This window comes from Sus scrofa, chromosome 3, assembly GCF_000003025.6.
Source record: "Sus scrofa isolate TJ Tabasco breed Duroc chromosome 3, Sscrofa11.1, whole genome shotgun sequence".
Lineage (NCBI taxonomy): Eukaryota > Metazoa > Chordata > Mammalia > Artiodactyla > Suidae > Sus > Sus scrofa.
The window spans coordinates 98,489,246-98,514,268 of NC_010445.4; the positions used below are offsets into that span (position 1 = coordinate 98,489,246).

At 39.8% G+C, this 25,023-nt stretch overlaps 1 long non-coding RNA gene across 3 annotated transcripts in view; it reads left to right on the top strand.

The window, feature by feature from the left end:
* Positions 674–25,023, top strand: part of LOC102165712 — a 640,592-nt gene continuing 616,242 nt past the window's right edge. For all 3 annotated transcript variants that reach the window (XR_002342756.1, XR_002342754.1, XR_002342755.1), the window contains exon 1: positions 674–804. This is a non-coding gene — a long non-coding RNA (uncharacterized LOC102165712). The remainder of the gene's footprint in view (positions 805–25,023) is intronic.

Genomic DNA, 25,023 nt, shown 5'->3' on the forward strand with positions numbered 1-25,023 from the left:
AAGACAATCTTTTAAGTGCTTTCCAAGTATCAATTTAACGCACTGCTCTTAGGAGGCACTATTATCTCCGTTTTACAGTTGAGAAAACTGCTAGACAGATTAAATAATTTGCGCAATGTAGAAGTCTAAAATCTGGTCTCTACCCTCAGTCCAATGAGGAGGTAATAATAAAATAGTTCAGTAAATACTGCAATGTGCTGTTTAATAAATTCCAAAGGCGCTCAGACAGGACCAGTCTCTGCAAGAAGAAGATGTGACATTTTGTGTGGGATCCTGAAAGGTGGAGGTGAGCGGGATTAGAGCAAGAGTGACTGCATGGGAAAGGCCCTGTCAATGAATGAATGCGGCCCCAATCTAAAGTTCTGGGTCAGAACCAAGCCAGGTGCCCACTGCAGCCCCGCTAAAACCAACCAACAAACAAAAAACGTGGCGGCTGTTGTCTGAGGCAGTTTTATCGCAGACCGCCAACCTGCAGAAACGCACAGCCTCTTAAAGCCCGGGGCGGGAGCAGATCTCTGCCTCTGCTTTGCGCTAGGGCCACAAAGAGCCCCACCTCCCCTTGGACCACGTGACGTCAAGCGGCAAACTACGCTCCTGATAGGCTGAAATGGTAAGCTACCGTCTAGAAGGTAGAGCGATGATTGGTGGATACCATAAACATGTAAGGGTACTATCGGGATTGGTTGTTGCCTTCTCCACTGTAGGAGGGCCGGGCAGAGACGCTTCACCAAGAGAATTTTTGAGGAGAAAAATGCCTGGGGCCTTTTCTTCCCACTACCTACTCCAGTGGAGGCTTCCCGTCAGGTGTGTGTCGTTTTACATCTTTGGAAGGCAGGAGCCCTTTAAGAGAATTATCCACCTCTTCATGTCTGTTCCCGCGGTGAGCGTTGCGCCGTCAGCAGAGGTTCTGATTGGCTGCTGTGGGATGGGGCGGGCTAGAGAGAAGCCCGAGCAGCGGGGGAGAAGCCCGGCTTCCCCGAGGTCTCTCCAGCCCAGGGCGGACAGCGCCCCCAGGGGGTGTGCAGGCGTAACGCCGGGCGCTCTTGCAAGTCAGAGGTCGCGCATGGTTTGCTTGGCTCTCAGAAATTCAAGCTTTTGACATAGAAAGACGAAAAACCTAGACTCGAATAGAAATCAGCCATGCTGGATGAAAGTGTAGGCTCTCGGGACTGACTGCCTGTGCTCGGTTCCAGCTTTATGTTTAAGTCAGTTCCTTTCCTGCCTGGGTCTCATCTATAAAATGGCTATAATAATAATAATATCTAGCTCAGAGAATTGATGTGACGTTTCAGTTGATATGTTTAAGGTTTGCACAGTGTCAGATACATTATAGGTGCATAATAAACAATGGCTGGTGGAGATATTTGGACTGGTTAAGAATGAGTGTTGAGTTTGAAAGATCAGCCTTTAATTCTCAGATTACTTGGTCTCTCTCTTTCCCTCTCTCACTTTCTCAGTTTCCTCTTCTTTATGCAACAAACAATACGTCATGGAATTGTGTATTAATGGAGATAATACTGGTAAAAATACCCAATACGTAGTGGTGGATAAATATTGGCTCCTACTATTATTATCATTTAACTATTATGATTACTATTTCCCTTCTTCCTCCTCCTCCAGGAAAAACGTCACTTCAGCCCAAGTTGGCCTCTCTGAAAGGGGACTAGTAGTTTACTTTGCCTCAAATTAGAGTTTATAAATATATTACATTCAAATGTGAGGAGACCAGACTTGAAAAAAATCTCTGTATCACAGCCCTGACAGTCATTTGTCACTCTTAGGCACTGTCTTCTTTAGCTCCAGTTGGTACAGAATAACATAACATTATATTCGTTAACTCTTTGGTGCAGAATTAGTTTATTAGAATATCTTTTAAGTTGACTGTAGTGTTGAACAGTCTTTTGAGGGAAGGGAACACAAAATGAAATTTGCTGATGGTTTAAGACGAGATGGGATGTCAGGGGTCTGGATCTAAGTGAAAAAAAAGCGAAGGATCTAAGTCAGCATATACTCTAGGGTGAGCCTGTGATGGGACCAGAGATGGCGAAATGTGTGATGGTGGTTGGGTGCAGAAATCCTTGTGAGTCGTGGAAGAGCACTGAACTAAGACTCCGAGATTTGAATTCTGCATATAAACTCTCTGGCTGTGTGACTTTGGATGAGACGCTTGTATTTTCTGAGAATTTAGTTTTGTAGTTAGTACAATGGAAATGGATTCTCTTGCTTGGTGCCTGGAACATAAGAAACTATCTGTAAATACTAGTTATTATTGTTATTGATTCATCTTCAAAGGTATGTTGAGGATTATGGAAAAATGCAATCTATTAAGTTTTTATATTCTAAGAATCATGAGTACCTGAGATCAACAAATGGGACTTTGGCCACCTTTGCTTTACCACTTTCCATTTGTTATCTCCTCTTCTGTCTCTCTCTCTCGGGAAAAACCCAAAAACCATATATATATGTGTGTGTGTGTGTATATATATGTGTGTGTATATATATATGTGTATATATATATGTGTGTATATATATGTATGTGTGTATATATATGTGTGTGTGTATATATATATATGTGTATATATATGTGTGTGTGTGTATATATATATGTGTATATATATATATATATAGAGAGAGAGAGAGAGAGAGCACGTGAGCAAGCGAGCGAGCGAGCAAGCGCGAACGAGCGCAAGTGCATGCACGAGTGAGCAGGGGAGGTCGCATAAGTGACCCAATTTAATGAGGTCTTCATAACTCCTTAGATGCCTCCCTACCTTGCTATAAATTTGACCACCTCCTATCATCTGCCCCACACACTCCCATCCCTTTTGGCTTGTAAGATGGGCCTCTAGCTAGAGCTTAAGCCCTCTGCACTGTGATCTCCATGTACTTTGGTAGGCCTGGGATCCTGGGGTTCTTCTTATGGTGAATAATTTAGTAATGGGAAGCCCAAGGGTTGAGGAGGTAGTACTACTGGGAGCTATAGGGGTGGAGGGGGGTAGGACAGTTGGCATCCCCTCCAGTCATTCAACAATGTTTTTTTGTGTGATTGTGGTGTTTTGCTTACTCTGAGGGCTGTATTGCTTCTATGCTGCTGAAGATGTATGTTAGAGGTATTTCTCAGTTAAAATTTAAAAAGAGGCAGAATTTTAATGGGAAAATCTGGGGCTTTTGTGTTGGGCAGACTTACATTTGAATCTAGTCCTTTATGGTGTGATCTTAGGTGAGTTGGTTATTTTCATAATTTTATTTATACATGAGGGATAATTAGAATACTACTCAGCAGTAAAAAGGATAACGTATCGACAAATGAAATAACATGGAATAACATATATGAATCTCAAAATAATCATGCTGAGTATAAGGTGGCAGACAAAAACAGTATACACTGTATGATCTTATTTATATAAAATTCTAGAAAGTGCACACTAATCTATAGCATCAGAAAGCAGACCAGCAGTTGTCTGGGGACAAGCAATTGGAGGGGTGGAGGGAGGATTAAAAAAGGAAAAAGGAAACTTTTGGAGTTGATGGTTTCATGGGTTTATCAAAACCTGTTAAATTGCACACTTTAAATAAGTATCAGTACATCAATAACATTATCAAAATGAGGATAATAAAAACCTATTCATAAATAGTTGTGATAGTTTCATGAAAAAAACATGCTAAAATGCCAGGAACACCCCAGGCAATCAATAAAGGGCATTTATGTTCTTTCCTATTTTCACATATTTTAAAAAACAATATTGAAACATTAACTTTAGCATCATATGTTTAAATGACAAAGCCTGTAAGTGGGCACCAACACCTCAAGTAGTATAGGGTACAGTCTTTCCTGCTCTTTTTTGGGATTGTAGGTAGGTATATTATAAGCATTTAAATGAGACAATTATGAGAGGAACTTGGAATAGTTCTGGGCATGTAGTAAACACAATGTTTTTGTTGTTTTGACTATTATCATTATTACAGGTTTGACAGATGGCGCAGAGTGAGTGATCAGTAAATACAAGTTGTTGTTACAATTATTTTGTGCTAGATTGGATGGACAGGAAATACTAAAAGATTGAGGAAGTTAATTTTTTTCCTTTTTAAAAAATTACTTAATGAATTTTATTACATTTGTAGGTGTACAACAATCATCACAACCAAATTTTACAGCATTTCCATCCCAAACCCTCTGTGCATTCCCCAACCTGTCTCCTTTGGAAACCATAAGTTTTTCAAAGTCTGTGAGTCAGTATCTGTTCTGCAAAGAAGTTCATTGTGTCTTTTTTTTTTAGATTCCACATGTAAATGATAGCATATGATATTAGTGTCTCATTGTCTGACTGACCTCACTTAGCATGATAATTTCTAGGTCCATCCATGTTGTCGCAAATGCCATTATTTCTTTCCTTTGAATGGCTGAGTAATACTCCATTGTATATATATATGTACCACATCTTTATCCACTCCTCTGTTGATGGACATTTAGGTTGTTTCCATGTCTTGGCTATTGCATATAGTGCTGCAATGAACATTGGAGTACATGTGTTTTTTCAAGTCATGGTTTTCTCTGGATAGATGCCCAGGAGTGGGATTGCTGGATCAAATGGTAGTTCTATGTTTAGTTTTCTGAGAATCTCCATCCTGTTTTCCACAGTGGTTGCACCAATTTACAATCCCACCAACAGTGAAATAGGGTTCCTTTTTCTCCACACCCTCTCCAGCACTTATTGTTTGAAGACTTTTTGATGATGGCCATTTTGGCTGGTGTAAGGTGGTACCTCAGAGTGGTTTTGATTTACATTTCTCTAATAATGAGTGATGTTGAATATCTTTTCATGTGATTTTTGGCCATCTGTATGTCTACTTTGGAGAATTGTCTGTTTAGATCTGCCCATTTTTTGATGGGGTTTTTGTTTTTTTTTGGTATTGAGCTTCAGGAGGTGTTTATAAATTTTGGAGATTAATCCCTTGTCAGTCGATTCATTTGCAAATATTTTCTCCCATTCTGTGGGTTGTCTTTTTGTTTTGGTTAGGGATTCCTTTGCTGTGCAGAAACTTTTAAGTTTGATTAGGTTCCATTTGTTTATTTTTGTTTTTATTGTCATTACTCTAAGATGTGGATCTGAGAAGACGTTGCTGTCATTTATGTCAGAGAGTGTTTGGCCTATGTTTTGAGGAAGTTAATTTTTAAAAAGGGATCATCTTTCCTGAGACTTCTTGATGAAGTTGGATTTTTGTATTTGGTGACAAATTGTGACAGAAACCATCCAAAGAAATTTTTTTAATGTCTTTTTCAGGAATGTAATAACTTATCATGACTAATGTGGATAATATCAAAGTTTTCCAATGTATTTACAGTGGTCAGTGAGTTTCAATGGGAATAAATGGTCCCTAATTCTAACAAAGTGGTACTAACATTTGGGACACATCTTAACTTTAGACATAAGCAGCTTCTGAAAAGCTTGTCAAAATGCAGATTTGTGAGGCCTACCTATAAGATTCTGACTCAGTGATTCTCGGATGAGCTAGGAATCTGTATTTTAGCATGCATACCCAGTTGATTTTGGTACAGGTGGGCTGTAGACCATACTTTGTGAAGCACTTGCTTAGACATTTGAGACCTTGGACAGCTCCGGGGTGCTGTTTGCTCAAGAGTTTCAGCACGCAGGACAGCTCCCAGCATCTCCAACTCCATACGTATTTGGAAATGAATTCCAATTCTCTATGGGGCTTGCCTATATTCTTAGAGGATAAAGGGGTACATGGTACACCCTATAGGAAAAAAATATCCTAAGTCCAGTGTGCTTAACGTGGAAACTCTGGGGCAATGGGGGCATAGGTAGGCTTCAGAGGATCTAAGACCCTCCTGAACTTGTATGAAAAACTGTGAGAAAGATTATGTACATGTATTTTAGTGGATGGGGACATTAACTTCGTCTCCATTTGAGGATGGAAATATTCTGGATCAACTAATTTGTGTACTTTTACGTACAATTTGTGGACTTTTATAGACCTCTTAAGATTTGTGCGGGTGACTAGAGAATTTTATTTAAGTTCCTCCTTGTTATTCAAGTACCTAACAATTCTCTGTATCATTTCAACTATGACAACATCAGTAAAAACAAGCATACAAACAATTCCTGAAGGTACCCAACTCTGACACCTCAAGCTATAACATGAAGTACTCTCAAGTGTGATGGAGGTCCATTGAAGTTGGTACAGAATGGGATATAGCTCATTTTGGCTAATCTGGAAACTTTATATTACTAAAATACTATCTTATTATAGGTCATAGTTCATGTGGGAAATGAGGTTGTTTGGGTGATTAAGGAGTTTTTTCCCCACATATCGTCTTTTCAAATATTCTTATCCTTGATGGATTTACAAGTATTCAAGTCAGTGGTTATGGAGTGTTGGGTTAGCTGGTATTTGCAACAGGTCAGACTATTTCTATAGACAAGGTGATGGCTATTAATCAAATCTCACCTAAAATACATCCTCAAAACCTACTCTTAATAGAAAGAAAATCACCCCACATTCATCATTTGGGGCCTGTCTGATGGTAGTCCATAGCTTAATATTCTAATATACACAATATATGTAAAGAGAAAGTCATTCTCTCAAAGTCATGGCTGATTTGAATGCTCTGTCCTGAAAGGTGTTCTTTTTTTGACTATGGAGAAGACTCTCTTGAGTCAGTGCCAATGAGACAAGAGCTACTCCAGTAGTAGAGAGGAGGAAGCAGAGCTATTAATATGCTCATCAGCTCCCCCAGAAGACTAAGGGTATGCATTTGAGAGGCAGTTTGTATCCATAACCCTGACATTTCTCTTTCTACGAGGAATAATGAGATAGAGATTATTGACTCAATGCTCTTAGCAACTCAGCAAACCTTCTGAACTATCTGTGCTCATTTCAGAGTAAAGATAACCCTGGGCTTCTATGACACTAGCTTCTCAAGTTTGATCCCCACCTCCAGTCTCACTGGATGCCCCCTTTTAATCTCTCAACTGGCTCCATCTTCATTACTTAACCTCTAGGCTCTTTCCTGGATCGTCTTCTGTGGATTTTACCCTGTCTTACCTTACCCTGTCTCCCTTGTGGATTTTATTTAGTCCCATTATGTAAATACCATTATATGCAGATGACTCCCAAATGTTAGTCTCCAGTGTTGACCTTTCCGTAAGCTGCAGGCTCATAAATCAAACTGCCTACCTGATGTCAGACTGCCTCCCTGATTTGGGTGTCTAACAGGCATCTTAAATATAATGGGCCCAAACAACTCTCTGTTCTTGTCTTTTCCCTCTCCCTAAAGTGTTCTCCCAGTTTCTTCCTTGGAAAATGGCATCAGCGTTTCCTAGTTTTTAAAAGATAAAAACCTGGCTGGAGTTCCTCTTGTGGTGCAGTGGAAACGAATCTGACTAGGAACCATGAGGTTGTGGGTTCATTCCCTGGCCTTGCTCAGTGGGTTAAGGATCCAGCATTGCCATAAGCTGTGGTGTAGGTCACAGATGCAGCTCAGATCTGGCATTGCTGTGGCTGTGGTTTAGGCCAGGGTCTACAGCTCCGATTCAACCCCTAGCCTGGGAACCTCCACATGCCGTGGGTGCGGCCCTAAAAAGACAAAAAACAAAACAAAACAAAACAAAAACAAAAAACAAACAAAAAACAAAACAAACCAAACTACCCCCCCTGGGGGGGTGTCATTCCATTCTTTTTCTCTTTTGTCACATCCAATTAATCAGTTCCATCTTTTAGATACATCTACAGTATATTCACTGCTTTCCATTCCTGCAACTATCACCTTCAAGTTAAACAATCAACATCTCTCATCTGGACTGTGTTAATGGTCTCTTAACTAGTCTCTCAGCTTCTGTTTTTGTTCTTCTTCTTCTCAAAGTCTTTCTCCAAACAGCAGCTAAAATAAATGATAAATCAAATTATATCACCTCCTTTCTTAATACTCATCCGTGGCATCTCATTGAATTTAGTATAAAAGTAGAACTCCTTTCTTCCTATGGCCTTTAAGACCCTACATGATACCATCATGTCCATCTCCCTGACTCACCTCCTTCTTCTCTCTCTTGCTTTCTCAGCTCCAGCCACATTGGCCTTCTTTTAATTCCTTAAATATGCCAAGTTCATTCCCATCTCAAAGCTTCTGTAGTTGTTTCTTCTGCCTGGAACTTTCAGTATTGAAGAATTTCAGATGCCTGGCTCCTTCTCAACATCTAAGTTTCAGCTCCAATGTTATTTTCACAGAGAGATCATTTATTCATGAGAGAGAAATTATTTATTTCTCCTTCAGACACTATCTCTCTTGTCTCCTGGCTTCATTTTCTTAGGATTTATCACTTACTGGGTTCAAATTTTATATGTCACATATTCAGACAAGCAAAAGAAGTGGTAATTTGCTTGTTCTTAGCATTAATCATAGTAAGCTAACTACTGTCATAAACAGCCTTAACTTTCAGTGGCTTGACACATTCAAGTTGGTTTATTGTGCATGGCACAGTCCCACGTGGGGTGGGAGATATGGGAGTGGGGGCTGGGGAAGGGGTGTCTGATCTAGCACTACTTTTTGTCCATTCTTGTCTCATCTGAGAGGTTTAAGACTTTGGTCTCTGCTGCCATCAGTCACTGAGGCTGTCATGCTACCTTGTCACCCACTCAATCCACTCCAGCCATCCAGCATCCTTTTTGTTCAAGGCCAGTTGCTTCTCTAGATCTACTGTGCTCTCTCAGATAACTCTGTATCTTACTGAGATTAGGGAAAAGCTTTTGAGGCTCTCTTGTACCATTCTGTGCTGAAGGAGCCTGGTGGGAGAGGGGGAGGCCGTGGTTAAAGGACAGCTATATTAGGTTTTCTTTCTGCCTGACCACACCAGCCTCCATTCTCCTCTGCTGAAAACACTCCCTGCAATGTGAGCCATTTCATGAGGTTTTAAGAAACTCTCTGCTCTCATTCCTTAACCTGTCTGAGGGGCTGTATCAATACCTAACTGCAATTTCTTTTCTGAGAGGGGCCAGCAGGAAGGGCTTCTATTTGAGGGACCATCATCAATAATTTTCTTTCTTGCTTTTATATACCAATTTGGAAGCTCTTTCCTTTAACTCAAAAAGGTCTTTAATCTCCCCTCTGTGTGGTGAGAAAACTGAGATCTCAACTCTTCTCTTTCCAAACTGTGTTTATGGGTAAACTCTATGACCTCTTCTTTCAGGCTTTGTCTTCTTGATGTTCAAAGCCAAGTTTTGAAATGAAACAAAACAAGGCAAAATAAAGCAAAGGATTTCTTCTTCAAACACCCTGATTTCCAATACTATTCTCTTCTATGAAAAAAGAAAATCTGTGTGCATACTCACCGTCACTGAGAACAGTGCCAATAGAAAGGGATTGCTGTTTCTGAAAGGGCACGAAGAAGTGAAGTGTGGGGTTGACTATGGAAATAAGAAACCTCAGTGAGGGTCTCAAAATAGTACTCCTCCACCACATCTTGTTGTGTATGAGCCTCATCCCACCCCTGAAAGCAATCTCCATGGGAGCAAAGACCGTCACGATCCTGTCTACTTATTCATTCCCGGGGCCCCAAACAGTGCTGGTACAAAGTCAACATTTGTTAATTAAGCAATTTGCAATGATAAATTAATTTTTACTCTTTAAAAAAATTAAAGTATAAACGATTTATAATGTTGTGCCAATTTCTGCTGTATAGCTAAGTGACCCAGTCATACATACATATACATTCCCTTTCTTTCTTTCTTTCTTTCTTTTTTTTTGTCTTTTTGCCATTTCTTGGGCCACTCCTATGGCATATGGAGGTTCCCAGGCTGGGAGTCTAATCGGAGCTGTAGCTGCCAGCCTATGCCAGAGCCACAGCAACGCGGGATCGGAGCCGCGTCTGCGACCTACTCCACAGCTCAGGGCAATGCCGGATCGTTAACCCACTGAGCAAGGGCAGGGATCGAACCCGCAACCTCATGGTTCCTAGTTGGACTCATTAACCACTGCGCCACGATGGGAACTCCCCCTTTCTTATATTATCATCCATCATGGTCTATCCCAAGAGACTGAATATAGTTCCGTGTGCTATATAGTAGGATCTCATTGCTTATCCATTCTAAACATAATAGTTTGCGTACAATGATAAGCTACTATTTGCTGAGTGAATGGAAGAAAGCCTTTGACATTTTTCTGAGCCTCTATTTAAGCTAGGACTTCTGTCCAGCCATTTCTTTCTATTTCTGTACCCCTAAAATGATTCGAGTGGTTTAGGTTACCAACAAAATTGTGTTGACATGTGAGGAGCTCTTACCAGATCCTCCCTTCCGACTCTGTCATATAGATACACTATAGACTGAATTCAGGTCCCTTTCTGAAGCACAGTTACCAGGAGAGGCACCTGGATTGCTCATGCATACCCTTCTAATGATAAGAAATGAAACAAAATGAGGTCTTGTTATTCAGAAATTAATAGAATTTAAGAAGATAGAACTAAAATATACCCATGTTTTATTCTGTAATATATTTTCTTGACATTATTTTAACTTCTGTTGCATTAAAATAGTTTGGGTATGACAGCCATCTTACACAGATAAAAACAACTTAATAAAAATGCCATTTTGTATTGTTTAAAGCAAGTAAGTGCTTTACAAAGTATGGGGGGTGAAGGAAAAGAAAGGAAATCCACTTCTTTTCATGAGAGTCCAATTTTGAGGCTAAGATTTCACTCCCTGCTCACAATCAGACCCTGAAAGGAGGCTCCCCTCTTTTTTCCCAAGGCCACCTCCTGAAGTGCTTTGCATGTGCCTAGCCTTCCCAAGCAACCAGGTGCTACCATTTCTCCATCACCTTGGCCATGCCATTCCTTCAGTCATTCTTCTACTGGTGCTCAGCCTAAATCCCACCTCCTCTTTGGTACCCTATCTCCTCTTCCTATGCATCAGAATCAACTGTTCCTTTTTCTCGTAGTATGCTTTTTATACCTCTATTTAGCATGTATTTCGTTTTCCCTTGAGTTTGAGTAGGTTGATGCCATGTGGTTCTCTCTTACTGGCCTGCAAATCTCTTGGAGAGGCTTCACTCAGGGTGTGCACCATCAGGGTGCCTACCACAACACTTTGCACTCACAGGTGCTCAGTTATTAACTCTGTCATTGAACCAACACTTCTGTGCCTGCCATATTCCATCAACTGGTCTAGGCCCTTAATATAGCGAGATAGACAAAACTCTCTGCTTGTGACTAAACAAAAATCTATTTTATTTTATTATTTTCGATTAAACAGAAGTGAGTTTTACTTCAATATTGCAATGGTTTCTTGCTCTTTTTAAAAATTCTTTAAATTTTAGATGCAGGACTTACACAGATGACTATACTTTTTGATTACATATCCTCAGATATGTTCATATTTCTTCCCTGTTCTCACTGTTCAGAAATGAAGCTGAATCCTTAATATGAACATGTAGAGACATCCATGTGAACAGGTAGAGACACTTCTTTCAGTTTGATAGGAGAGGATGGAGGTGAAAGTTTACATCTGCGTTCACTCTCTGCTCTCTTAGTGTGAATTGCTTTGTCAGGCAGATAGTCTCTTTGGAAATGTTTATTAATTGAATATATATTTTATTGAGTCCTTCTGTGCCTAATACCCTTCTTATTGTCTGTATTTACTCTTGGCATAATCTAGCATGGATAATCCACTTTTGAAGGGATTATTGATTTCTTGCCAAACCCAGCCATACATTGACTATGTTGATTTGTTAATTAAGGAATTGTCAGTTGTTAAAAGAGATAATCCCTTAAATCTCAGTGATTGAACCAACAGGAGTTATTCACATAAGCAGTTCAGTATAGGATTGATTCACATAAGCAGTTCAGTATAGTAGTTCATTTATTCCATGTAGTGATTCAGGGACTCAGGCTCTTTCCTTTTTGTAATTCTTCTATTTCACAGGGCTTCAGAATCCTTTTCTTTACACTGCTAGGTGGAAAGGAGAGAGAACAGAAGGTGTGTAGAATGTTTTTATAGGCTGGGCCTTGAACTATTATATATCATAGCTCATAACCCATTGTCCAGAAGTCCATCACATGGCCCTAGAGGCAGGGGGCATATGCTAATGAATATAGTCTCTGACTGAGCAACTCTTTCTTGCAACAATTCTGGCGTTATGGACTAGAGCATGAATTTCAGTGTCTGCTATTATCCAGGTTAATGGGTAAAGCCAGTGAGGTCTGCCTTCTCCCAGCTTCTTGGGTCTGTTCTTTTTGCCCCTAGTGCCTTTATTGCCCTTGCTCTTATTGTTCCACGACCCTCCCTGCATGCCCTCCCTAGCTCTGTAGGTGCCCAATCATCTGCCCTTTGTTAGAAACTGCTCTCAGGAAGGAAGTGATGGTTGTACCGAAGTCTCAGTGACAGATGAAGCTCGGTCTAGGGCTGTTTGCATTTTAACAGAACAAAGCCTCTGTTTGATATAAGGAAAAAAAAATATGAAGCTCTAATAAGGGAATTTGAAGGCATGTGAAGAATTGGGGGGGGAGGACAAGAAGCATGCAGTCCCTAAAATTAAACCACATGTTAGATCTGGCCCTGTCTTTCTACATAGCTTCCCCAGACCACAGGGCTCTTAAGTTTGGAATGGGTTTCTTTATTCCTTTATATGATTTGGAAACTTTGCATAAAGACAGGCTGAACTGTGCCCCTCCTCCCCCAATCCATTTGTTGAAGCCCCAACCCCAGGAACCTCAAAATGGAACTAATTGGAAATAGGGCCTTAAGCGATGATTAAGTTAAAATGAGGCTCTTAGAGTGGGTTCTAATCCAATCTAAGCAGGGGAGATTAGGACATACAGAGGGTCAACAGGGCATGTGCGCAAAGGGAATACCACGTGAGGACATAGCAAAAAGGCAGCCACCTGAAGTCAAGGAGAGAGGACATAGAAGAAACCAAACCTGCCAGTTCCTTGATCTTGGACTTCCAGCCTTGAGAACTGTGAGAAATAAATGTCTGTTGTTTTAAGCCACTTAGTCTGAGTATTTTGTGATGCAGCTTGAGAAAACTAGTACACAGATTCCCTCATTTTGCATATGGATCAGTGTTTGTAAGTGTGCTGGGTGCTATGAGAAGACTTGGGAGAAGATCCTTGGCTGTGGAAGACTCACAGATGAGTGAAAGAGCGCAACCACTGAGAATGAATTGATTTCATGTTCCCTTGACGAACCCAGGGTGTAATCTGTTCAATAGTCTCCAGAACAGTGAATTTACCTGGTTGGTTCTGAGTTAACTCCTCTAAAACATGGTCAAATAAATTTGTGCTTGTATTTCTGTGAACTGATTTATCTTTAGCTACATGGGAGGAATGGAAGATTCCTGTAGAATTGTAACACATGGGAAATAAGAATTCTGGATAAATATTAGTTAAAAATGTCTTGCCCTAAACCATATCAAATATGCAGCCACCAGTACATAACTGGATGGTTTCAATTTAAAGTGGCACTGTGGTCAGCACAGTCAGTCTTGAGCCTTGGACTGCCTTTTTTTGTTGTTTTTTGTTTTCTTCTTCCTTAACTAAGTAGGAAGAGCCTCAAGTCTTGGTTTCCTTTTGCTTCTGAAACTTAGCAACTGCTAAAATATTTTTTAGCACCCAAATAAAGCTGAATTCGGGACTCTAAAATGCCTTAGGGCCTGCCCATCCTGGGTTGGCCAAGTGTTTCTCCTTTTTTTGCAGACATGCCAGTGGCTCTGGGGCCTTTTCCAGGATACGATGTTCAAGAATTCAAACCCAGTCACAAATCCCCTGTGGGTGGACAGGAGAAAGCAGGCATCTGGCATCCAGAGATAGGAAACAGAAGCCACACAGTCCTGTCAAGTTGCTTTCTACAGTGCTTTGTTAGAATTCAGTTCTCTTTATCTTAGGAAGCAGTCATGAGCTGCTTAATTTGAGATTTTTGGAAAGCAAATCATCCTTTTGGCAAAAAGGGAAAAAGATGTGTCAACCATCTGGCTAAATCAAAGGCATCAGCATAAAGGAGGGGGCTTGTGCAATAAAAAAGGGGCTGAGTGGTGGGGGAGAGGGAGCTTTGGACGGGGGTTCTAGGTCCCACCCTGCCACCAACTGCTGATGTGTCCCAGCTCAATAATTTAACCTTGGGTTTTCCTCACTTGTTGTTAACAGCATGTGTCTTGGTGATGCTAAGCTGAGACTTTTGAGGAATGGAGTGAGGATACTTTACCAACTCCATTTGACTGTTTGCAATTACTTATTTGTAAAGGGCATAAGACAAAAGGACTTCATTGCTGTCCACATTTGGGATTTCAGCATTTATAAGCATGTCTGATGGACTGATGTGTGTGCACATGTGTCTGACTGAGTCCTATTCTAGGACTGGTGAGGGTAGCCATTGAGAGGCCTTAGCAGAAGGAAGAAGGGGTTGGGCAAAGAGAGCCTGATTTTAAAATGAGACTTAAGTATCCAAGGACAATGTGGCCACAGAATCTTGAATTTGACTAGACCCAGCCATCCTAGGACAAAAGGGGTTTTGCTTGTGAATTTAAAGTACTGTATCCATAAACACTTACTGGGGATCCTACCTCCCATAGCCAGATGTGACACAGAAGGACCAGTGACCGTCTTACTTTGGAAGAAGGGCTTTGTTCTTCCAGGTATAGGACCAACTTTCAAATCCATGGCATCATCATGGGATGGAGTGATGGGAGTGTCCAGGACCACAGACTTAAGTCATGATTACATATATGCATCCTGATAATTATAGGGAAATCTTGGAGAAGGGTAACCTGAAAAAGGTAATACTTATTGTCAACAGAAAGATAAAGGTTTGCAGCCTTTGAGATTTAGATAGGTTAAAACATTTAGCTTCCCATGTAAGCAGATGTAGTTGGAGACATGATCTTTGACCTCAATTCTAGTTCTAATTTTCAGTACTTCTCAGGACCTGAGGAGTATTCAGCAGACCCTCACAATGATCACTAGTGTAATAACAGTGATAACTATCATTTGTTGAGTCACCTACCTTGTGTCAGGTGCTGTGATGGGCACTTTATATTCACAGTGAATCTGAATGGGCGGTGGCAGTACACCCAGTTTAAGATGAAGAATCTGGAGAGAAGCTAATTTGCCAGGCTCTGACAGTGAGCATTGGTGTTCAGGTATGTCTGACCTCAGGTCTTATGCTGTCTCCTCTCTCTTACAAAAGGACAGCAGGAGATGTTTTAGAATGGCCTTTTGACGATGCTTTGCTGGATGCCCAGAAGATGTGGTCTTCACCACAAACTGCCCTGTCAGAGCCCTGAGCTGAGAATTCCAGTGACAGAGATGAAACCAGGACAAGCCCCTGCACACCCTTTCCATCAGTGAGGTCACTCTGAAGGCTCTGTGGCACTGCCCCCGAGCAGGGGTCAGGTTGAGGGTGCCCCCACTGAATCACATTTCTGGGCATTTTTGTCATCGAAACCAGACCTAAGTGAAGTAGTGAAATAAATGGAAAGAAAATGATAACAACAATGACAACAACAAAAATAACACCTAGCATTTATCCAACATCATTACATGTGAAGAACTGAGCAAAACGCTTTATAAGCCTCCCTTTTAATTCTTAACCCTCCATGAGTTGACCGTTGGTATCATTAGTTTACAGTTGAGGAAATAGAGGTTCAGGGAGGTTAGGGAAGCTGTTTGATGATAAAGTATGTGAGTGGCAGGCAGAGCCAGGACTTGAACCCAGGTTAATGGAGCCCCAAGGGGTGGGTGCAGAATCACTATCATCCTCCCTAGAGCAGTACTCTGTTCAGTTCCCTCTTCTCCTTCTGAGTCACCCCACATCTCCTTCTTTCTCCATATGTGGGACTCTCTCCTGCACCTTTGAAAGATTCCCTGGGCTGTAGTGCCCTCCAGCCCATTTCCTCCCCAGTTGTAACCCCATGAAAGGCCCTGCTTTTAGCCACTTAACACTTTAGAGCTGCAGAGGAAAAAGTTGAAATATTTTTGGTATTGTTTTAAAAGATTTCCGCTATCACCACTGTTTATCTTTACTTGTATAATAGTTGGTACCAGAAGAAAAGACAGGTGATTTTTTTTTTCTAACCACAAGAGGATCTGAATAGTTTTTATACTGGTTGACATAATTGCAACACTCTCAGTGAAGTCGTTGTGGGTTAAACATTACAAAATGCAATTTCCTATAACAAATAAGCAATGGTTGGTAAATGCAGTTTGCTACAATGGGAAGTTTGGTGAGTTTATAGTCTCAAGATTAGAAGTTGTGTAATAATTAACCATTATAGTTAATAGCAGAATCCCTCAAGAACCTTCTGTGTATAAACTGCTGAATTTTATGGTTACAAAATACAGGGAAAAGCATAAATCTGATGAAAAAAAGCATTCTCAGATTCCCCTCCAATCTGTCTTATGTTTGTATTCTTAATAGCTTTGAGTTAAGTGATTGGTAAATATTTTTCCAGTTCTTTCCTTATCTATATAACAACATATAATTCTTAGATCTGTGCAGGGAATTTTCAGTCTCATGTCAAAAGTTCTAAGCTTCCCAATCTCTCAAAACTCTTCTGTCAAAAAACTTGTGGCTTCTGTTTTTTTTTTCAAAGCTTTTAATTTTTATTTTCTCCCCAGCTTTATTGAGATATAATGGATACATTACATCATGTAAGCTTAAGGTGTGCAATAGGATGATTTGATACACACACATGCATATATATATATATGGCAAAATGATTATCACATTAAGGTTAGTTAACATTTCCATCACCTCACATAACTACCTTTTTTTTTTTTTTTTTTTTTTTGCTTTTTAGGTCTGCACCCTTGGCATATGGAAGTTCCCAGGCTAGGGGTCCAATCGGAGCTATAGCTGCTGGCCTACGCCACAGCCACAGCCATGCCAGATCCGAGCCAAGTCTGCCACCTACACCACAGCTCACGGCAACACCAGATCCTTAACCCACTGAGCAAGGCCAGGGATCGAACCTGCAACCTCATGGTTCCTAGTTGGGTTCATTTCCTCTGAGCCACAATGGGAACTCCAATTACCTTTTTTTTTTTTTTCTTTTTTTTTTGTCATGGGAACATTTAAGATCTACTCTTTTAGCAATGTTCAAGTATATAATACAGTATTATTAATTATAGTTACCAAGTTGTACTTTAGATCCCCAGAACTTTAACTTTAGTCAGTGGTTAATTAAAGAATTTAGAGTTTATAATTTTATTTCTGAGGTGTATATTTATCTTATTATTATAATTTTTTGGTCTTTTTGTCTTTTTAGGGCCACACCCATGGCATATGGAGGTTCCCAGGCTAGGGGTCTAATTAGAGCTACAGCTGCCGGCCTATACCACAGCCACAGCAATGTGGGATCCGAGTTGCATCTGTGATCTACACCACAGCTCACAGCAATGCCAGATCCTTAACCCACTGAGTGAGGCCAGGGCTTGAACCCATGTCCTCATGTATGTTGGGTTTGCTAACTTCTGAACCATAGTGGGAACTCCACTGTAGTGTACATTTAAAATGCAGTTGCGTTTTGACTTGCTTCTAGTTGAGGAACATTTGCTTGGACCCCCACATAAGGGAATTTTTGAGAATTACCCAAGGAGACGTATTATTACTGTTTTTTGTTGGGACAGGGAATGATTTTTCTCATGGTTTCTAAAATCATGAGTTCCTGATGCTGGTCCAGGAGGTCATGCAACATGGACACTGTTTTCTCAAAGCTGACATGACCGTGAATAGAGAGCACTGGTGACAATGTGCAGAGGTTAGGGACATAAGTGATAGTGATAAGTTGACATGACCATGAACAGAGAGCACTGGTGACAATGTGCAGAGGTTAGGGACATAAGTGATAGTGTGTATAGGGGTCAGCATAAGCCAGACATGAAGCAGGGGAGACTTCTGAGTTCCAGGAGAGTGACCATACAGGCTTGAGTTTCTTGATACTTCACTTCTTCTTTAATATATTCTATTAAAAACTATATTGGCACTTTTCTAGTATTATGGTTATTCTTTTATTATTATTTTTTGGTTTTTGTCTTTTTAGGGCCACATCCATGGCATATGGAGGTTCCCAGGCTAGGGGTCTAATCGGAGCTACAGCTGCCGACCTACACCACAGCTCACGGTAACGCCGGATCCTTAACCCACTGAGCAAGGCCAGGGATCGAACCCGAAACCTCATGGTTCCTAATTGGATTTGTTTCTGCTGCGCCATGATGGGAACTCCACTGGTATTATGGTTATAAAGATAAACAAGATAGACTAGAATCCTCAAGTGACTTATAGCTTAATGGGGAAAACAGATAGTTAAATGACAAGTTATGAAAAGCCGTGCTAGGCATCATAATAGGAAAAGTGCAGGGTGTTGAGAGAACAGAACAGGGCACCCACCCTCATCAAATGGAGGCCCTGAAGTGGCATTAGCTGGGGTCTAAAGGATGCGTAGAGGGTAGCCAGTTCATGGAGTCGTTAAGGAATGAGAGTTCCAGAGAGTGAGTTCTTGTTTGGAGTCCTAGGGGTGAAAGGTGATGTGATGCCTTGAGTACTGAAAAAGCTTACTGTGGGAGGAAACAGCTAGAGGGTGTGGGACAGGAAAGGGAGAAGGGGATTAGGCTGGAGAGATCAATAGAACCCCATCAGAGGCTGTGGTAATGTTAGGCTGCATCTGAAAGACACTGAGAAATTACTGAAGGGTTTTAAGATAGAAAATGATGCGATGAGATTCACATTTTAGAAAATCAGTCTTACTGAGATTGGAAGTCTGGATGAGGAGGGGGGCAGGCACAATTAGGGTGGAGAGACCAGTTAGGAAGCTATTGAAGATTTCCAGCTGATAGATGTTGGGTGTGTGGCCCAAGGTCGTGTCACTGGAAATGAAGATAGTTTGAAGAACCTGCAGAAGGTGAAATAGACATGCTGAGAAATTTGAAATTTAATGTGGATGTGAGGAAGGAGTAGAGGCAAGGGTGGCTGGTGTATAAAAGTGTCATATATATGTTCAGGAACAGGGTTGAGAGGGGAGGGTGATGCTTCAGTTCTGGACTTGTTGAATTTGAGTCCCAGAGGGACAAGGGGGCGGCGATGTTGGGTAGGAGATGGGTTTGGAGCTTGAGAGAGTGGGTAATATAGATGGTAACTGAAATGATGGGAGAGGGTATGAAGAGAAAAGAGAAGTGAGCCTAAGCTAGAATACTTAGGAATTAACATTTGAGTGACAGGCAGAGGAAGAGGAAGGTCCTGTGGTTAGAGAGCAGGAGGAAAACTGGGGCAGCATGGGCCATGGTAGAGAGTGTTCAGTAAGGAAGAGGTTAACAGTATCAAATGATGAGGATGAGTCAACTAAAAGAAGGAGTGAAGAGTGCCTTTAGGAGTTAGCACACAGGTGGACGTTAGCATCTTTGGCAAGAACGGTTAAGGTGTATGATGGACCAGATGCTAGATTTCTTTGGGTTAAGGAGTGGAAAGAAGGAGTGGAAATAGAGGAGGGAGTGTAAACGTACTCCTTCGAGAGGAGAGGGGCTGTATTCTAAAGAGGCCACAGGACTAAAGGAGCATGTTTTATCTCTTGATGGGAAAGAACCGTGGATGAGAAATTTGGAAGTTCAGGAAAGAGATGAGATAATCAATAAAATGAAGTGAAGGTGAGTGGTATCCAGAAACCAAGGCAGGGGGTGGGAAAGATTAGTCTTACGCAAGGAGAACCTGAATACTTTGGGTATGAAGGAGGCAAATATGAGGACAGATGTGAGCATTTTGCAGATGTGGAGGTAGGAAATTGTGAAGTGGGAGTGGTGGTCTTCTGCTTGTGGGTTAGTGTTAAAGACGTACCTCCTGAATTCTTTTCCTGTACCTTCATGAAATATCATCAGAGATGCTGTCAGTGAGCTTTCTTTGGATACTTATCTTTTGTAGCTGTTGCTATTGAAGCAGATCCTCCTGATTAAGAAAATGAGAAGGGAGAACCCCGTAAGCAGTAATGCCTCAGTGGTAAGTGAAACAGAGTAAGGGTCCTGGCCAATCCCAGGATTATGGCGTTAACATATCTAGCCTTCCAGGCTGGCTGGCCTTCCTTTGGCTGCCAGCTTTAGGTTAGCACCTATCAGGATGTCAACCACGTGGGCTAAAAAAAACTGCAGCCGCTGTCATTATCCTAGTCTTTTTCCATTTAGTTTTAGCCAGAACATCTTAGGGATCAATTAAGGTCATATTTTAAAAAGAGTTTTGACAGTTGTAGATTATCGGAAGTATGGACTGAGATGATAATGTGAAACAGTATGAAGTGGTGGAAAACAGTGGTATAGAAATTACTTGCTATATGATTTTTGTTGGGTGCCTTAACCTCATGGAGACCTTTCAACTTCTCATTTATAAAGTAGTCTTTTCCTATCAGCCCTATACAATTATTGTCAGCCTCCAATGCACTGGTTTTCTGTGTGGCTGGACTTGTCCATTGTGGGTGGTTTTGGAGTGAGGAGGGCAAATTCTAGTTGTTGCAGTAATGGGGAAAGGGTGACATTTGGCATGGTGGAGAGATGCAGGCATTTTGAGCATCTCACAGGTACTTGACAGTCCCACAGAGAATTTTTCCACACCCAGTGTACAATTGATGGGTCATATGGTAGTCACATGTTTAGTTTTTTAAGAAAATGTTTTCCAGAGAGGCTATCCCATTTTACGTTCTTAATAGCAATGTGTGAATGATCTAGTTTCTCCACAATCTTGTCAGCATTTGGTATTGTCATTATTTTTTATTTTAGTCATTCTGATAGGCACGTAGAGATATTTAATTGTGAGGTTACTTTACATTTCCTTGGTGGCTAGTGATGTGAAAATCCTTTTGTGTGCCTACTTGCCATCTGTATATCTTCCTTGCTGAAATGTCTGTTCATGTCTTTTCCTCATTTTCTAATGGATTGTTTCTTTACTGTTAAGTTTTGAGGGTTTTTTGTATATTCTAGATACTAGTCTTTGGTTGGATAGATGATTTACAAATATTTTTTCCCAGAAATGTAACTTGTCTTTCTCTCTTCTTAACAGAGTCTTTTGTTGAGCATTTATCAATTTTTGCTTTTATGGCTATCTTTTAGTATCAAGACTAAGCATTCTTTGCCTTACCCTGGATCATGAAGATTTTCCCTTAAACGTTCTTTCTAGTGTTTTATAGTTTCATGATTTACATTTAAGTCTGTGATTTTTTTTTTGTTTTTTAATTTTTTTTGTTCTGTCAACTTCTGCTCTACAGCAAAGTGACCCAATTATACACATATATACATTCTTTTTCTCAAATAATCTTCCATCATGTTCCATCACAGGTGATTAGATATAGTCCCCTGTGCTACACAGCAGGATCTCATTGTTTACCCACTACAAATGCAATAGTTTGTGTCTACTAACCTCAAACCCCAAGTCCATCCAACTCCCTCCTTCTCCCCCTTGGCAACCACAAGTCTGTTCTCCGTGTTCATGAGTTTGTTTCTTTTCTCGTCACCCATTTTGAATCAATTTGCATGTAACATGTAAGACTTAGATCAGGGTTCATTTTTTTTGGACCTATGGTTGTCTACTTCCTCCAGCACTGTCTGTTGCATTATTCTTGCTCCTTTTTAAAAAAATCAGTTGGGCATATTTGTGTGGATCTGTTTCTGCATTCTTTACGGTGTGCTTCAATCTGTGTGTTTCTCTCTGCACTAGTACCACACAGTCTTGATGCTGGTAGCTATAGAATAAGTCTCAAAAATGAGTAGACGCATTTCTACCACTTTGTCTTTCTCAAAATGTTTTGTCCCTTCTAATTGTTTGGTCTTTCCATATGCATTTTTAGAATAATCTTGTCTATAGATACAAAAAAATCTTGCTGGGGTTTTGACAGTAATTGTGTTAAAATTGCATGTCACTTTGGGGAGACATAACATCTTAACTATGTTGAGTCTTCCAATCCATGAATGCAGTATATCTCTCCATTTTAGATCTTCCTTGACTTCTTTAATCAACATTGCATAGTTTTTAACATACAAGTACTGTGCATGTTTTATAGGACTTACACCTAAGTATTTCATTTTTTGAGTGATTTAAAATGGTATTACATTTAAAATTTTGATATTACATGTCTATTGCTGGTATATAGATACACAGTCAATTTTGGTATATTTATCTTGTATCTTACAACCTTCCTGCGCTCACTTATTAGTTCTGGGAGATGATTTGTAGCTTCCTTGGTATTTTCCAAATAATTCTGTCTTTGGAAAAGAGGGACAGAATTCTTTCTTTCTTTCTGATCTGTATGTCTTTTATTTCCTTTTCTTACTGTAGCACATTGGTTAGGACTTCCAGGACTATGTTGATTAAAGGGGTGAGGGTGAATATCTTTGCCTCATTCCTCCGTTTCCCTCCTCGGAAGAAAGGATTCAGTCTTTTACCTTTAAGTATAACATTAGCTTAAGTTTATGGTAGATGTTCTTTTTCAAGTTAGGAAATTCTCCTTTTTTCTTGTTTTTCTGATTTTTTTTTTTTAAATCATGAATGGGCATTGAATTTTGTCCAGTGTTTTTCTATCTTGACTATTGTGATCATGTAATTTTTCCTCTTTAGCCTGTTGATATGGTGGATTACATTGATTAATTTTGGAATATTGAACTAGCCTTGAATTCTTGGAATAAGCCCCACTTGATCATGGTCTCTAAGTGTTTTATACTACTGAGTTCTATTTGCTAATATTGTGTTAAGGATTATTGTGTCAATGTTCATGAGAGATGTTTGTCTGTAGTTTTCTTTTCTCTCTCTCTTTTTTTTTTTTTTTGTACTCTCTTTGTCTAGATTTGGTTTCCAGGTGATACTTGCTTCATAAAATGAATTGAGATGCATTGCTTTCTCTTCTATTTTCTGGAAGAGAATGTGTAAATTTGGTGTTACTTCTTCATTAAGCATTTGATAGAATTCTATAGTGAAACCATCTGGGTCTGGAAATTTCTTTTCTGTTCTTTATTATTTCCTTCCTTCTGCTTGATTTGGGTTTATTTTTTCTAATGTTTGCATTTAGTATTATAAAATTCTCTCTCAGTTCTGCTTTTGTTCTGTCCCACAAATTTTGTTATGCTGGATTTTCATTTTTACTCAATACATGTATTTTTTGACTTCCCTTGGAGACTATCTCTTTTATTTATAAATTATTTAGAAGTATGTTGTTTAGTTTTCAAGTGTTTGGAGATTTTCCTGTTATCTTTGTTAATTTATTTGTGGTTTAATTCCATTTTGGTCATAGAACACAGGCTGTAAGATTTTAATTCCTCCAAATTTGTTGAGGTTTATTTTATGACTCAAGATATGGTCTCTCTTGGTATATATTCTGTGGACATTTGAAAAGAATATATATTCTGCTGTTGTTGGTTGGAGTATTCTATAAATGTTGATTAGATTCTTTTGGTTAATGGTAATGTGGAGTTCTTTATCCTTACTGATTTTTGTCAAGATGTACTAACAGTTGTTGGTTAAGGCATGTTAAAGTCTCTAGATACACTTGTGAAATTGTCTCTTTCTCCAAACACTCTGTCAGTTTTTGCTTTACATATTTTACAGCTGGGTGGTTTGGTATGTTTACATTTAGGATTGCTACTTTTTATTGGTTAATTGATCCTTTTAGCATTGGATAATCTCTTTTTCTTTCTTCTTTCTTTCTTTTTTTTTTTGCTTTTTAGGGCCACACCCCCCACAGCATGTGGAAGTTCCAAGGCTAGGGGTTGAATAGGAGCTGCAGCTGCTGGCCTACACCACAGCCACAGCAATGCAGGATCCGAGCCATGTCTGCGACCTACACCACAGCTCAGGGCAATGCTGGATCCTTAACCCACTGAGTGAGGCCAGGGATTGAACCCAAATCCTCATGGATACTAGTCAAATTCGTTTCTGCTGAGCCATGACAGGAACTCCTTGGATAATGTCTCTTTGGTAATTTTCTTTGCTCTGAAGTTGACTTTATCTGGTATCAAAATAGCCACTGCATCTTTCTTTTGATTAATGCTTGCATGATATATCTTTTTCCATCTTTTTACATTCAATCATACTGTTTGCATTTAATGTAATTATTGTTATGATAAGGTTACATCTGCCATTTTATTTTTTGCTTTTTGTTTGTCCTGTATGTTTAAAATAAAAAAAAAAATTCTGTTTTCTTTTTCTTGTCTTCCTGTGGTTTATTTGAACATTTTGTAGAATTTCATTTTGATTTCCCTATAGTGTTTTTGACTGTTTCTCTCTTCAGAGTGTTTTTAGTAGCTGCTTTAGGTATCATGTCACACACACATATATACACACACACACACATCTTATCCCAGTCTGCTTGTGTCATCATTTTGCCGGTTTTGCATGAGGTATAAAATCTTACCTCCCTTTATATATTTCTCTATTCTTTTCTCTATTTATAATAAAGATAAATAAAAATAATAAAACTGTCTTGAATAGAACCATATCAGACAGGATTATAATTTTTGTTTCAGCCATCAAATGTAATTTAAAATACTCAAGAATAGAAGGAAAGACTATTATATTTACCTCTATTTTTCCTTACTATGTTCGTTCAAAGGGTGCTTCTTCACCCCCCCTGGAGAAATACCAGGTGAAAAATACATGACTCATCAAAGATTGAGACTTACTCTGGAATAATTTTTTTCTTGGGAGCTGCCATTTCCCTCAGGAACTCTTACTGGATCATATAATTCATGTTTTTATGCCCTGTGTGGGGGTTTGGATTTTCTGTTTATGGAGTTTGGATAAATACAATCAAGCTACACGTTTAGCTAGTGTCCCAGCGGCACCAGAGAGGCAAGTTTGTCAAATGTAAATTAACATATATAAGCTAAACATACTTCCAGTAACTGGTTTAATATGTGCTCTGTTGACAAAGAAGTCTCCCAGGTAATAAATGTTGAATGCTTGGGAACAGAAATGTAGAGTTAAACACGAGCCAAAAATTAACTCCTGTCTCTTTGGACAAAGAGACCAAGTAGTGTTTTGCTATTTTTTTTT